The 16,621-nt window shown below is 50.6% G+C and overlaps 1 protein-coding gene across 3 annotated transcripts in view; it reads right to left on the bottom strand.

Annotated features, from left to right (window-relative positions):
- The window catches only part of NAV2 (neuron navigator 2), a 399,317-nt gene that overhangs the window by 368,231 nt on the left and 14,465 nt on the right, over positions 1-16,621 (bottom strand). The window lies entirely within an intron of this gene.

Raw genomic sequence — 16,621 nt, 5'->3', positions numbered from 1 at the left:
GCCGAAGGATGGCTGCTCTCTCACTCTCGAGAGACATGCAGGGCTGACACCAGGCCAGGCCCCAGTGTCCCAACTATCTGCACAGGCACCCAGCAGAGCAAGGATGCGTCAACTGTCAGCCGTCAGGCCCTGCCTGGTGCACCTCACGTGGAGGATAGCACGCAGTTCCTGGACCCTCACTCACACCACACACACACTTGCCAATCCTAGACCTGTGTGGTGGCCACTTGGGAAATGAATTCTGTGTTCAGAGCACCTGTCTGTCGGGCAATGCCTATGTGCCAACCCCGTGTTAAATGCCTTGCACTTACCTCCTTCACTTCTCACGAGAAATCTATGAGGCAGGTACTGCTAAGACCCATGTTTTACAGATGAGGAACAGAGGCTCAAAGACGGTAAGTAACCTGCCCAGAGTCATCTGAGGTAGGAAGGGGTAAGTCAGAATTTGACCCTATGTCCACATGACTCCTGAGCTCATGCTCTTCCTGAGCTCTTGGTTGGGCTAGACTATAAGGTGCTCGGGTGGGGTAAGTGGGAGAAGACAAACTAAGGGGAGGGCGTGCCATCCAGGAAAGGGCCTTGATTCCAAGCTTTGAAAATGGTGCCACCAGCATCTAACCCTCTCCTGATCTCTTGCCACAGCCTGATATCCCTTGTACCAGCTCAGCAGGCTGCTGTTGGAAAGAGCACGGGGCCAAGGTCAGGAAGCATGGGCTCTGGGCCAGACTGCCTGGGTTACTAGCTAGGTGACCCTGAACGTGACCCCGAGCTCTTTGCATCGGCTTCCTAATCTGCAAATGTGATCATGATAGGAAGAGCGTTCACCCTGCAGGCTTTTTGTAAAGTTCAAAGGAGATGAGATACATAACGTGCTCTTAACACTCCCTAGATATACAGTAAGTGCTCAATAAGCACTTGCTCCTATTAATGACTGGTCTAACAAAGCAAGTTTTGTCTATGGCTTGGTTCTCTGGTCATGCTCCTCCCCTCCACATCTTCCAGAACATCAGTGACTCTCCTTCCCCAAATGCCATCTGTGTTTTCCGACCTCTGTGCCTCTGTCCATCATGTTCTCTATACGTGGAGTGCCACTTCCCCTACTTCTTTTGAATAAACCCCTCCGAACTTCAAGGCCCACCACAAATGAGTACAGTCTGCCTTTAATTAGTTCTTTATGAATGAGTTGTATTGTCCCCAGATGCATGCAGGCACCACTCCCAGAATCTCCCACAGTACATTGGTCATAGTAGGTGCTCCCAAAAGTGCACAGTGCAAATAACACCTTGCCAAGGGCTGAACGGCTGCAAGGCCTGCCTGCTTGGAGCCCTGATAAATATGAGAGAACTTTCCTCTGCCTCCCTAAGGACAGGATAAAGCATTTCCCTCTCCATTGTCCCCTTCAGATGTACTATGAAACTTGAATTCATGTAAGCTGAACTTTGAGCACAAAAGCAAAACCTAAGGCCCCAGAAGTTCTTCAGTCCTCTAAAGTCTGGAAAGACTTTGGACCTTCTTCCCTCTGTTTTTTAAGTTTATTTATTTATTGACAGAAAAAGGCAGGGGGAGAATGCGTGGGGGTAGGGGCAGAGAAAGAGAGAGAGAGAGAGAGAGAGAGAGAGAGAGAGAGAGAGAGAGAATCCCAAGCAGGCTCCACGCTGTCAGTGCAAGAGCCTGACCCAGGGCTCTGTCTCATGAACGTGGGATCATGACCTGAGATGAAATCAAGAGTCGGCTGCTTAACTGACTGAGCCACCCAGGAGCCCCAGATCTGTGCACATTTCTAAGTACGCCGTACCTTCTGGTATTAGCTGTGCGTTCTCCCCAGCTATTGCCTCTTCTCCCAACAGGTACCAACGTGTGGTCCAGGGCACGGAACCTAAATGGCCAAGCTCTAAGGGCGTTCTGGGCTCCAGAATACGGCTCTGCACTGCTATAGGCAGCCAGACATTACGGCAGCAGAAGCCTTCCACCTGCGGTGGTTAAAACAGCTTCAAAGAACCGTCGTAAAGCCCACGCACTAAAACCTATGTGACCTCCACTGCGGGGAAGAGACTCACCACAGTGGCCAGGAATCCCCTCCCTGGTGTCCCCTAACAAGCAAGCCCCATCTGCCAACTTCACCCACCACATCAAGAGGCAGGATATCAGGTTTAGGTGTCCACGTCAGCTGTGAACACCTTCTCCCCGCTTGAAAACTCACCCACAAGTTCCCCATTAGGAAAAGCCATCGTCCACTTATCATGGTTTCTACACTTCCTCCAGACTCAAGTAGATGGGGTTGTCTTTTCATCTCCTAGATGGGCCTCTCCCACATCTGTCACCCACATTTAAGATCTACATCTCTGAAACTGGAAATCCAGCCCGGACAAGGCTGACAGGCTCTGGATGGCTCTTCAGCAGACAAACATCTATGGGCTGCTGTTCTCTGCCTGGGCCTAGACCACACGGCAAGGAAAGCATAACTGGTACCCAAACCTTTTTTAGCCCTTTATCCCCCATGAAGTTCTGTATTATACGTTCTGACCTTCCCAAACATCAGAGTGCATCGAACAGAAGTTTACCTTTTCTTCATGGCCCAACAAGCATCAAAACCATCATTAATCACTCTACGGACTGATCAGACTGTGGATTTTTGGGTCCCCTCTTCCTTTGCTATCAAGTTGTGGGAGGTTTCGCTGTGCACATTGAATGGGCTGTCAGAGCACCTACTTAGCCCTCCTAATCAGCTGCTTTGGGTCTGCTTAGGTCTGAGAAATCAGATTATCACCAGTAATACCCACAACTCACTGGGCACTATACGGGGGACAGCCTTCTTGCTAAGTGCTTTCTTTCCATAAGCAATTTCACTGGACCCTCCCAAGCACGCTGCATGGTAGAAACTCTTATCCCCAATTTTCAGATAAGAAAACCAAGTGTAGAGTTTAAGCATCTTGCATAGGAAGGAGCAAGAGGGTTCTCGAATCCAGTCTCTGACTCCAAATTCTGTGATCATAACATACCACTTTCCACCATGCTACCCTGCTTTGAATTATCTACTGGACAGCTGGCCCCATTCCTGCCTCTTTTTTCCCTCCCCTCCTCCTTGAAATGATATGATTCATGCATATTTCCCCCCACCTGGCTGTAAGGCCCATGAAAACATGAATTCTGTCCTTCTTGTTCACCCTGTACTGCCCTCTCCCTCCAAACACTGGACTGAACACATAGACGATGTTTAATAAACAGAATGACTCCCTTCTTCCTTTCTTTCCTTCATATTGTCTTGTCTCTGTGCTCACTATTGCCCTTAAAATCAGGCTCTGGATTGCCTTCCTAGAAATTTCAGTCTCCTTCCAGTGGCTGGGGGTGGCTAGGGTGCCCCCACTCTGACCTGGAATCGTGGGGGGCCCTGCCCCCAGTTCTCCCTTCAGGACCTCCACTGAACATCCACCTGCTCGTGGTGTCAAGCAGATGCCCCAAGGAGCTCCAGCAATTACTCCAATGCTGTTGCCTTGGGCTCTATGGCCGGGCCTCTCAATTCCAGAAGAGCAAGCGTTTGCTCCTCCTGGCTGGACTACAGTTCCTTCATGCGATGGTGCAAGGTCAGCCAGTCCAAATGGTGCTGGCACATTGACTTTTGGTGAGAAACTTTTTTCATATAGATAGGAATCCCTCAAAAATACTTGTTGGGGACCCTAAATATCCTAGGAAAGCTGGGTCTATGCTCTCCCCACAGGAAGACCACACCAATATGTTTATATTGATGAAATCTGATGAAAAAGAACACGAAGGGAAGCTGTAATCAATCTCCAGAACGGCAGAGTTGGGGGACAAGAGGTCTTCAGAGTCTGGGCTTTGGAGGGGGCAGATATTAAGTTCGAATCCCAGCTCTGTCATTGGCCACCTGAGTGACATCGGGCAAGTTCCATCCTACCTTCCTGTGGAGTCAAGTGTAAGCACTTTGGCGTAGGAGCTTTGTGATAGGCTTTTGAAAAATTTATTTTATTTTATTTGAGAGGGAGAGAGAGAGAGAGAGAGTGCGTGAGAGCAGGGGAAGGGGAGAAGGAGAGAGAGAATCTCAAGCAGGATCCATGCTCAGCACAGAGCGTGACTTGGGGCTTGATCCCGTGACCCTGGGATCATGACCTGAGTTGCAATCAAGAGCAGGACACCCAAACCAACTAAGCCACCTAGGCAGCCCTGTGATGGTTTTTCTAAAAGTCCCAAATCTTTCCAAATTACGGTCGACCCTTGAAAAACAACATGGGTTTGAACTGCGTGACTCCACTTAATACGTGGACTTTTTTTTTTTGATAAATACAATACTGTAAATATATTTTCTCTTCCTCACGATTTTCTTAGTAACATTTTCTTTTATTTGGCTTACTTTAAGAATACAGTATAGGGGCGCCTGGGTGGCTCAGTCGGTTAAGCGTCCGACTTCGGCTCAGGTCATGATCTCGCGGTCCGTGAGTTCGAGCCCCGCGTCGGGCTCTGTGCTGACTGCTCAGAGCCTGGAGCCTGTTTCAGATTCTGTGTCTCCCTCTCTCTCTGATCCTCCCCCGTTCATGCTCTGTCTCTCTCTGTCTCAAAAATAAACGTTAAAAAGATTAAAAAAAAAAAAAGAATACAGTATATAGTACATGTAATATACAAAGTATGTGCTAATCAACTATTTAGGTAATTGATAACGCTTCTGGTCACAGTAGGCTATTAGTAAAGTCTTTGGGGGAGTCAAAGTTATACGTGGATTTTCAACTGTTCAGAGTGTGGGTGCTCCTAAACCCTACATTGATCACTGTGCTCGCGTTTTGTGATCGGACTCCAGATGGCTGGGAAGGCAGGCTGGCAAAGTGATTATGAGTGTGGACACCTGGTCCAAACCTCGGCTCTGCCACCAGTTAGTTCTCTGATTTTTAGCAAGTAAATTATACAGAGTAACTCTCAGTTATCCCTTCTGCGAAATGGATATAATTGTAATTTCCTTATAATCTTATTATGAACAAGACATGAGAAATCTTATTTTAAAAAATCAACTCATGGTAGGCACTCAACAAATTATGGTTATTGGGGGCGCCTGGGTGGCTCCGTCAGCTAAGCATCCTTTTCTCAATTTCTGCTCAGGTCCTGATCTCACGGTTCATGGGTTCTAGCCCTGTGTCAGGTTCTGTGCTGGCTGTGTGCAGCCTGCTTCGAATTCTCTGTCTCTTCCTCTCTTTGTGCCCCTTCCCTGCTCACACTAGCTGTCTCTATCTCTCAGAATAAATAAACATTAAAAAAAACACAAAAAACAAAAACAAATTATGGCTACTGGATTTGAAACTGACCTTCAAATCAATCAAGATTTTGTTTAGCACACACCTAACACAGTTGGCTATGTGCCCCAGGAGATCCAGACCTAAAGAGCAGATACTCCCCGAGAAGGATTAGAATATTTCCCTGGGTATTTAATGCTGATAAGTGTTCTCAGTAAAGCTCAGTGAAGGCTTTGCTCTTGTCTTTTTACCTTCCACTTCAGCAAAGCTCCAGAGCCTGGCATGGCCGAAGGTCCTCCTAATTGTGCCCTGTGTCCACCAGTCCCGGAACTCAACGAGAGGTGGCTTAGAAGGCAGACTGACAGTGAGTAGCTCCAGTTTTCCTAAAAGGAAGCTATTTTTAATCCTAGCAGCAGTGGAAACTGCATATATTAACATAATCTCAACCTCACCAACTACTTTGTTTTTCATTTTTTAAAAACAGGCTTCATGATCAAAAGCCATGCCCAGTTTGTGTCTAGAGCTGGTTGATATAAAGAGAGAGAGCTATGTGGTCACTGCTGCACCCTTCGAATGGACAACCTGTTTTAAATGGCACCTCCCCTCCCCCTGTGGACCTCGCTCCGTCCCTTGAGCTGCCTTGGGCCAAAGTCTCTTTGGAAAGACACTGGGTTCCCAAAGGCTGATGCTGGTGGTCGGACAGGTGCTGGCAGGTCGGGCTGATGTTGCCCCCAGGCTGGGCAGATGGCATCGCATAGGCAGGTGGCACCCTGCACTCAACCTCCTCCCCCCCCACCCCCACCGCCACGATGTCAGCCTCCCAGCCTCCATTTGTTCTCCCATCCGTGCAGGTTATTTTTACCACGGGGGAAAAAAAAGTGATGCTATTTCTCTGCATTTTACCCTGAAACAAGTCACACCAGCTCCCTCGAAAAAGCACCCAACAGATGGCTCTGGTCCCCTGTGCTCAGAGAAACAGCAAACCTCCCGGGCTGTTGGCAGGTTATTAAAATTTCATGCATCGTGCAGAAGTAATGGCTTGAAACTCCTTTGCCTAGAATGGCAGGGAGGTTAGGAGCTTGATCGTGCCTCTGATTTTGGCTATACAACTCCAAGCACGTGCAAGCGATCTGGCTTTGCTGCGCCTGTTTCCTCCCGTGCAAAATGAGAGTAACAACAACGTTTATTTTACGGGATGGTCGCGAGGATTAAATTAATCAAGCCGGTGCCTGGCACTTAGTTGGTGCTCTGTAAGTAATGGCCAGAACTAATATTACCTCTGATGTAAACCTTGGTGGAGCTGGAAAAGAATTCTACGAGGCCCCATCTAGGATTCCAGGGGTGAGGGCTGCTCCCAGAGTAACATTAACCCCGGAAATCCATGTATCTAGCAGAGAGAGCCAGGGAGGGCAGATAAGGGCCCAGGCTGAACTCACTACCACCGAGCAACAGTAGCACTGAGCTGCTAGGTACAGTTGCTAGTCACAACGCCCGTGGAGAAGGCTTGGATCTCCTAGAGGGGTTCAGAGTGGGACCAGGGCAGCGAGCACACCTTGCATTTAGTGAACACTTACTACGTGCAGGCCTTTGAATTAGCACACTCCAGGACTTCGCTATTCAGTTCTCCCAACACTACAAGGAAGGTAATACCATTATCCCCATTTTGCAAATGAGAAAACTAAGGTCACACAGTAAGTACCCACGAGGCCAGGGCCCAACTCTGGCCCAGCTGACTGGAGAGCCCACATAATACATACCACTGCGATGGGACGGGAGGGCTGAGGGCTGCTTTCCACACTGCCGGCCTGAGGGGAGGATGGTGGGCCTGAGCCCGCCTTCCATGGCAGATCTGGTTGCGTGTGTGATTTATGACCTTAGTGGGTGTCTGGGTCCAAGGCCTCTGGATTCCAGGCACTGCCTGCGTGAAGCCCAAGCTAAGACTCCAACTCTCTTACTGTACATTTTGCGGGGGTGCGGGGAGGGGGGGTTTGGGGAATGCATAAGTCTCTCCTGTCCCTGCCCGGCTCACAGGGATTGCCCATAGCCCCACCTCCACTAGCCAAACTTCTGACAGTCTGTTAAAATGCCAAGGTGCGCGGGCGCCTGGGTGGCTCAGGTCATTAAGTGTCCGGCTCTTGACTTCAGCTTAGGTCACGATCTCATGGTCTGTGGGTTCAAGCCTCACGTCTGGCTCTGTGCTGACAGCAAGGAGACTGCTTGGGATTCTCTCCCTCTCTTCCTCTCTCTGCCCCTACCCCACTCGTGGGCTCTGTCTCTAAATCAATGAATGAATGAATGAATGAATGAATGAATGTAAAAAAAAATGCCAATGCATGATCTGGAAGGAGGGATGCTTAGTAACTCAGGACTGGCCATAAGTGCTTGAGTATGGGTTGTTTTGGGTCAGACTGAGGGTGGGTAGGAAGGAAGGGCATGAGGTTCAAGACAAAGAGACCCAAGGCAGTCATGTTTTGAGGCGGCACGCCCTAATGGAAGGCACTGGCCGGTACAGGTCTCAAAACTGACCCATCAGGGTCCCTTCCTCTCAAGCCATCCTCCCTGTGCTGAAGCTGATGCTCTTACTCACGTTGAGCTGTCTGTGTCTGGCACTGGTTTATCATATTCTTCCTTGAACATATCACATTTAGGAAATGGCTACCTTGCTTCTGCTGGCCAGGTGGCAATTCCACCAATAACTCCCGCCAGGAAACTGGCTCGTATAAAAAAGCAATAGCTTACAGCGGGAATCCTTGCAGGGCCTCTCTGCCTTCCTCCCTTCCTCGACAGGAGGCACCAAGTCCTGTGTTCATTCTTCCTCTGATGGTCTTAGATCTACTCGTTCCTCTTCCGCCTCAATACCCACCCCGATTCCAGGCCTTTATTGCCTGTCGGGGCCACAGCTGCCCCATCTGTAAAATGGGGCTAATTATATAGTTCCTTCCTTAAAAGACAGTTGCAATCATTAAATAAGCTAACACCTGTAAAATTCTTAGAATAGTACCTAGCACACAGTGCGTCCTCGATAAACGTTGGCCGTCATTACCACCGTCAACAGCAGCACCAAGATTAGCAACAATCCCTGGTCAGGCCTCTAGTCTCCATCCTTTTCAGTGTCCTGAGGTGAATCCCTTATACAGTATTTTCAGCCTGCCTTCCCCTATTCAGAATCCCATCACGGTTCCCACTTTCTGGGACTGAGACCAAATGTCCCCGACTATCTCCAAGGCCCTCATTCTTCAGCCTCCAGCCTGCCTCGCGCCATCGCCTTCCCTGACGTACTCCGTCCGGAGCCTGTCTCCTCACATCATCCCTCACTGCACAGCACTTCCTTTCCTCAGAAGGGCGCCTGGGTGGCTCAGTCGGTTAAGCGTCTGACTCTTGGTTTCTGCTCAGGTCATGATTTCACGGTTGTGGGATCAAGCCCCACATCTGGCTGGGCACTGACATTACAGAGCCTGCTTGGGATTCTTGCTCTCCCTCTTTCTCTGCCCCCATCCTGCCGCCTCTCTCTCTCTCTCTCTCTCTCTCTCTCTCTCTCTATATATATATATATATATATATATATATACACACACACACAAATTCTCTCTCTCTGCCCCATCCTGCCCTCTGCCCTCTCTCTCTCTCAATATATATATATATATATATATATATACACACACACACACACACACACACACACACACACAAACTTAAAAAAGAAAACCTTTTCTCCTCCCTCCATGGATCCAAAATCCTTTATCCTCTTTAAGAAAAGAGGTGAGATCGGAACACAGCTCTTGTCCCATCTCTCCCATCTTCTGTTCTGAAGTCAGGTTGTACTGGCACCCGGTGGCTTAATGTCCACTCTGTGGCAGGTGGGGCACCTTATGTCCTTAGCTAAAACCTTGAAGGGGAGCTGGGCACACGGGTGATAGCAAGGCAGGGACTCGGGAGTCACTCGGGAGCTCAAAAGTTGGTGCTACCATTTACCAGCCATTTGACTTAGATCAAATCAGCCAGCCTCTCCAGCTCATTTTACTCATCTGCAAAGTGGCTCTAAGGCCTAACCCCAGAGGGCAGTTGGGGCACCTACCCTGATGCTGCGGAAGGGGTCCCGCCGCAGCACGGCACACAGCGAGTACCCGGGAAAGGTTAGCTCCCTTCTCCTTCCCTTCGACACACAATCACCAGCAATAACGGGTTGTTGATTACTATTCTATTACCAACCAGAGTACGGCCTAAAGGAGCAATTTAATCCACCTGCTCCCACAGGAGAGGAACGTGGTCAGGGGAAGTTCGCCTTCTGTGAGAGGCCCACCTCCAGCCTCTTCCCTGAAATGCCCCCTCTTTTTAAAGCTGCTTTTGTGTTCAAGACAAGGAAACTAGCATCCACGCCAACAGCATAACTGTGCGGGCATCAGTGAACAGAAAGGTTTAAGAGGGTAATAAAAACGCCCACATCTCACACTTCAAGCCCAGCAAAGGAAGAGTGGATACGTGAGGCGCATAAATCCTCAGATGCCTAAAGGATGCTCTTTCTCCGCCCCCCCCCCCCAACCGCCTCCAGGAGGCTGGGCAGGGCACGACTTAACACAAATAGGCATGCCAAGATCTCCAGGAGACATCCAGCTATCTAGACCAGACCGCCACCGTGCAAGGAGGGCCGAATAGCGGCCAGACCCTGGGGAGGCCCCCGGCTGAAAGCTAGAAGGCAGAGTCCCCTCAAGGCTTAGCTGACCAAAGGCCTCCTGGGAAGCCTGGGGTTTATTCTCCCACAGCCATTCCTTCTGCCTATGCCTCTTTGGGCTAGTTACCTAACCTCTCCGAGCTTCATCCTCTACCTGATAATGACCACCTCTCAAGGCTCTTCATGATAAACAAGGTCCTTTTAACAGCGTCCCACTTGTGGGGCATTTGCTATGGACCAGGGTCCCCGCTAAGGCTCCATGTTACAGATGAGGAAACTAAGGCACACAGAAGGTAAGTACTTACCTGAGATCACAGAGTGGAGACAGGGCTTGAACCCAGGCCAGTCTGAATCCCCAGCCCATGCTCTTAATCAGTGTGCTGTGCCAACAGCAAAACACCACACAAACTCTGTTATCACTGTTATTCGCCTGAGAGAGAAGGGAGATAATGATGCCCCGAGATGCAAGTAGAGACAGAGAACTAGCATCCGTAGGCGGTTGGTAAGGAGGGGCATGGAGCAGGCATGGGACTCACGCATCCCTGCCCACCCCCTGTATTTCTCCCCTCCTTTAACTCTTACTTCCACTCCCCAGCACACACACACACGTTCCATTTAGAACCCTACCTTGTAGGTAGTACAAGTTCACACTCATCATACGTGGAGCCTCACAGTGGTCCCCAGAGGCAAGGCATATTGTTTCCACTTTACAGATGAGGAAAACCGAGGCTCAGAGAGGTTGAATGATGTGCCCAGGGCCACACAGCTGGTCAGCCCTGTGACATGGCCCAGCATATCCACTTGGATCCTCTACCTCCACGGCCCGACTCTCTTTGTTAATCTGGCCCTGCAGGTGTGGGTGAGATGTCCTCCTGGGATTTCAGAACCCATGACTCCCTCCACCTACCCACGGTGTTTATGGTTTGCTGTATCATGGCCCCTCTTTGTTCACTGCTGTCTCCCCTACTGGCCTGTGAGCTCCTTTGAGAACAGAGGGTATGTCGGGCTCATCTATCATTAAATCGACAGCGTTCAGCCAGTGTGAAATCAGGTGCTCAATACAGAGTCACCAACTGGAAATGTACCTCGAAGCTTCCCTTCTTGCCATGGGAGTTGAGGGACAGAGACCCAGCTCCCGGAAGTGGGGGTGAGTAACCACAGGACAAGAGCTGTGTTGAAAGGGGCTGCATTTTATGTCTGGGAATTAGGAGGTGGACAGCTTTGTCTCCCCATGCCCCACTTGGTGGCATCCCAGAAAACCTAGCTGAGTGCTAGTGCCCCCAAATATGTGCCCATATGGCTCCCTTGGCTCGGTTTGTCAGATTTAGCAACTGAAAATTGAGGGTACCCAGTTAAGTTGGAATTTCAGAGAAACAACCAATAGTTCTTTTCTCTCTCTCTTTTTTTTTTTTTTAGAAAAAATAGTCTTATTTATTTTAAAGTTTATTCATGTATTTTTGAGAGAGAAAGAGAGAACCAACAGGGGAGAGGTAGAGAGAGAGGGAGACAGAGGATCTGAACCAGGCTCTATGCTGAGAGCAGAGAGCCCGATCTGGGGCTCGAACTGACGAGCCATGAGATCATGGCCCGAGTCGCAGTCAGACGCTTAACCCACTGAGCTACCCAGGCGTCCCAACAACCAATAGTTCTTTAGTTTAGGTATGACCCATGACATAACCAAGGGGCCCATATCTTGGTTCAGTCTTTATCATTCATTAATATTTGTTACATACTTAAAACGTTATTTATCTGAAATTCAGATTTAACTGCATTTTATCTAGCAACCCCAGCTGTGGGTGCCCTAAGTTGTCGGGAGGGGTGTTATTTCTCCAAAGGGGCTGAGGACAATGTTCCTGAGAACCAAAGGGACGCTGGAAAGGGCCAACCACAGTCCCCGGGGTCCAGGGAGCAGGGCCTAGCCCAGAGAGAGATGAGCAGGGAAAAGGCCCAGGGCTGGCCGTGGCCTCAGGGACGGGGTTCACGTGGTCTTCCTGGCATGGGGAGGAATGTGGAGCCCGCCCCAGCTGCTCCCCATTAAGCAGAGTTGGCATTTCAGAGCACGTCAGAGGCGCTGGCTCCCAGCCCTGGAAGTCAGCATCTGGCCTCTGAGCCGGCACTGCCTGCCCAGCCCCAGCCCTCTCACCTCAGTGGACCCTGACTGAGGGCCCCAACAGGCCCATTGTCATCCTGCCCGGCCTCAATGGGGCCATTCAGGGGCTTCGAAACAGGCCCCTCTAGAGGGCACTTCCTCCTCCCCCTCTAGAGTGCCCTTGGCCACAGCCTTCGCCTGTGTGGGTGGGGGGTCTGGCTGTGGTGAGAGCGGCCGGCAGCCGGGGCAACATTACTGAGGCTGGATTGTTGACAGAGGGCATGGAAATGCCCCACACGTCACGGGACTTCAGGGCGCTCTGCCCACACTGTGCCCCTCACCCCACCAGAGGCAGCCGGGCCTCGGAGTGGCCTACACCTGAGGACAGAGCAGCAATGCCTCCCCCCTACATTCACTGAGAAGCTGAGGTGATTCGCTGGAGGCAGGTAGAGAAAGTTCAAGCCCAGGCTTTCCCAAATCCTAGCTGTGTGGATCGATTAGGCAAGTTGCTTCCCCTCTCTGGGCCTCTGTTTCTCCATCTGTAGAATGAGCCTAACGATACCTACCTCCTCAGGTGGAGCTGGAAGGAGATAAATCACATTAGCCTGGAACATGGATCCCGGCACATAGGTGCTGAACAAACACCCCCTTCCCCTCTATCCCTTCTTACGTCTAGCTCTTCCCGATCCACCCAAGACCCCAGAAAATGTGCTCTCCTGTGACCAGCAGATCCAAAGGCCACTGACAGGGATATCTTGGTTCAGACGTTATCTAGAGGACACCGGTCCTTCACAGACCCGGGGACTCCAGCTGCGGCCCCACTCAGCTCACACTGCCTATAACAAGGACCACTGGCATTCAAATCCACAGCTCCTCCTCCTGTCTCTGGGGCTCCTTCTGCCACCCCACTCCTGTGTCCTCAGTATCTCACATCTGCTCTGCACACCCAGATCTCTCACCCCAGGTTGCTCGTAAGCCCTGATTTCCGAATGAGCACACAGAGCCATGGATGCTGAACTCTACGGGCACGGTCGGGCAACTTAAAGGCAGCCAGCTTGGGCTCGGGCCTTCAACAGAGGACAAAGGGACACACACTCGGGGTTCATCACCCCTCACCAGGCGCCTGCCTAACCCTTCCCAGTGGCTGACATCCTCGTGTGCTGCCTATCCTACATGGCAACGCTAGCCGCTGGCAGCAGGGAGAAGGGCCAGGGCTCCCTGTTCACGAGAGCCCTCTGCCATCTGCTCGCCACACCTAATCCAGAACATGCTGCCCCATTGTCTCTAGATCCCGGATGCATGCATTCAAGCCTCAGCTCCGCTCACTTTGTCTGGGACCCCGTTCTGGCCCGCCCGACCCACCTAGCTCCCCTTTCTCTTAATCATCCAATTTGATCTTTTACCCTGGACCAGTCTTTGTCAGAGCAGGGGCTACAGACCAAAATACAAATTCACGGGCCCCACCCAGGTCTGCAAAATCAGAGGCTCTGAGGCCGGGGTCCCAGGGCTCTGCCCCCTTAACAAGCACCGAGGCAATGCCAATGCACACTGAAGTTGAAGAATCACTATTGTGGAGCAAGAGAGCACACTCCCATAGGACCACTCTTTGCACACTCCCTTTCCTGTTAATAACTATTACAAAGAATGCATTAGCTGGTTTCCTTATTGCCAAATAACACTCATATAACTGAGCTCTGCCGTCTCGTTTCTCGACTGCATTCTGCCTTGGACTTACTTGAGAGGTTTCTATCCATATAGTAGGGTGCAGCAAAAAATACACACACACATACCCAAGACCTAACATTTATGGAGAACTCATCACATGTCAGGTGCTTGCCACATGCTTCATATACTTTGTGGCATGTAATGCTCAGAGCAGCCCTGTGAGGTCATTCATCTCACGCCCCTAGAGCAGATGAGGAGGCGGGGGCAAATTTAGCAACCCACCTAAGCTGGTATCCTATGTGGAGAGAGCCGGAATCCAAACCCTGGTCTGCGTGGCCGTGACCACTTGCTCTTACCCACTTCATTATCCTGCCTTCTCTGACAGAGCTGGTCTCAAGTCTGAGAAATCGCACCCCGACGTGTACCTTGGAATCTGCTGCAGAACCCTGAGAAATACAGATGCTGAAGCCTCACCCCAGGTCTGCCTCTGTAAGGGAGACGTCTGGACATGTGTACTATCTGAATAACTCCACATGCTCCTGGCAAAGAACTATGTGCCTGGGTCACACGGTTTGTTAAAGGAGGGTCTAGAAAGAGAACTCAAGTCTCTTGACTCCAAGAACAGTGCTCTTTCAGCCTTCCCACACTGCCTTGCTGCTATGGTGCTGCTAGGGGTCAAAATGGATTTTCTACAGCCTCTCAAGGAGCATCTGGACAGAAACACACACACACACATGCTTGTGCACGCGCACACACATACACGTGCCTGTGCACACACAGGCGCTCACACGCATACATGCACGTATGCATACACATACACAAGTACCTTCTGGGTATCAGGCTTGTCACAGGGCAGTTTCTCTGCCTCCACTCAGGGCCAGGGCTGGACTCGAGGGTGGCTGGGGATGTCTTCTCCACGTGGCTTGGATGGAGTTATGTGAGACGAGTCTAGAGGAGCTGGGGAGTGGGGAAGAAAGCACCCCTTTGCCCCCTCCACTACCTTTCTTCCTCCTGCAGACTCCCACGAGGACACCAAGCCTCTTTTTCCTCCTGCAATGGCCCATGCCTGACTGAGACAGGCGTGTGCACAAGGACAGGCCGTTTCTATGGCACCAGTGACCGTATGAGCAGCTTTTAAATAGCCCCGATTTATACAGAATGCAGCAAAAAAGCTCCAATGTCAGCATTAGACAACAATTTCACCAAACAGCCTGATTCAGAGGCTCAGTTAATCTGCTCCACTCTTATCAATGGGTTGTCCCCAAATCAATACATAACCGCAGCATGACTGAAAGAAATGCCTCAGCAGGCAGGCAGATTGCATATGCACGGCACCTGCCCATTGAGAAGGCTTCCCTAGGCAGAGAAGGAAGGCCCAGAATCGCCAGGGCAGCGAGCCCCTCCCCCTGGTACTCAGAGGATGCCTCCTGCCTCCTTCCCAACCACGCGCTGAAATCAAGCAATCTAATTTCCAATTGCAATTCAAGGAGAATGGGAAGGAGACTTCCAAACAGCAAGGGATTGTGGGAGTTGGGCTCTGTAAGGCAGTGGGAATGGCTGTCCTCCGTTTGCTGAAGGGGCTAGAAAGGATCTCACAGCCCATCTGTGAGAAGCTGGAACTGCCTCCAGCTTCTGGAAGATGCCATCTCAACTAGCCCAGAGCACACCCGGCAGGGTGGAGAGCTGCAACTCTAATCCTGAGCTCTTGCATCAAAGACTAGCTCTCCCCTCCTTCTGCAGTTACCAGAGAGATTACAGACACCCATCGTGCTGACCAAACATCAGCTGCAAAGCCCAGCACACAGGCCAGTAAGACAGAGCAATGTAAGAAATTGAGTGGGCATGGATTCTAGAGTCTCTTTCATGATACCCTCCCTCTAGGGCTGCCCTGTCCATCCCTCCCATCCCTAATCACAGGGTAAAGTAATTGTAAGCAATGGGGCCTGTGCCTCCAGACAGAGGTGGTGACTGAGTATAGTAAGGGGGCTTCTCGTAAGTACTGATTCTGAGGGGGTAAGGGCATAAATGCTCCTCTGCTTCTTTTTTTTTTTTTTTTCAACGTTTATTTATTTTTGGGACAGAGAGAGACAGAGCATGAATGGGGGAGGGGCAGAGAGAGAGGGAGACACAGAATCGGAAACAGGCTCCAGGCTCTGAGCCATCAGCCCAGAGCCTGACGCGGGGCTCGAACTCCCGGACCGCGAGATGGTGACCTGGCTGAAGTCCGACGCTTAACCGACTGCGCCACCCAGGCGCCCCGATCCTCTGCTTCTTAAACTTTATCTCACCTACGACTGGGGCGGGGGGTCTTGTTAAAATGCAAATCTGATTCAGAAGGCTTGGGACTAGCCCCAAGACTCTGCATTTCTACCAAGCCTCCAAGTAATGTCATTACTGCTGGTCCATAATAAGACCATACTCTTATTAACAAAGGTTAAAGCACAAAAAGAGGCCTGAATAAAGACAGGCAGGGAGAGAGGAGGAAGGAAGGCAGGGAGGGAAGGAGGAAGGAAAGGGAGAAGGAAGGGAAACTGAAGACAAAATGGAGCCAGTGCCTGTTGGCAAACCCAATTTTTAGCCCCACATTCTACTGTGAACATCTCAGAGCCAGCCCTAAACTTGGACAAAGTAAGAGTCTGCTCATAAGTTAAGAATTCCCCAACCTGAGCAAAAATATTACCCTTTCCCAGAAACCTAACTCACCCGCATCTCTGTGTGAAGACACTGACTTTTGGGCTAAGACAACCACCCACTCTTCGCACTAAGAGCCCCCATGAAAGACATAAAACTGCCAAAAGGATGACATTTTGACCCATGAGCATCTTTTAAAAAATTTTTTTTAAGTTTATTTATTTTTGAGAGAGAGACAGAGCGTGAGCAGGGGTGGGGCAGAGACAGAAGAAGACACAGCATCCGAAGCGGGCTCCGGGCTCTGAGCTGTCAGCACAGAGCCCAACGCGGGGC

This window comes from Lynx rufus, unplaced genomic scaffold (genome assembly GCF_022079265.1).
Source record: "Lynx rufus isolate CCGP_SWC_20201006 ecotype Redwood Valley unplaced genomic scaffold, mLynRuf1.p SCAF_9, whole genome shotgun sequence".
Lineage (NCBI taxonomy): Eukaryota > Metazoa > Chordata > Mammalia > Carnivora > Felidae > Lynx > Lynx rufus.
Note: the sequence above shows the minus strand (reverse complement) of the source record. Positions and strands in the feature narration are given on the sequence as shown.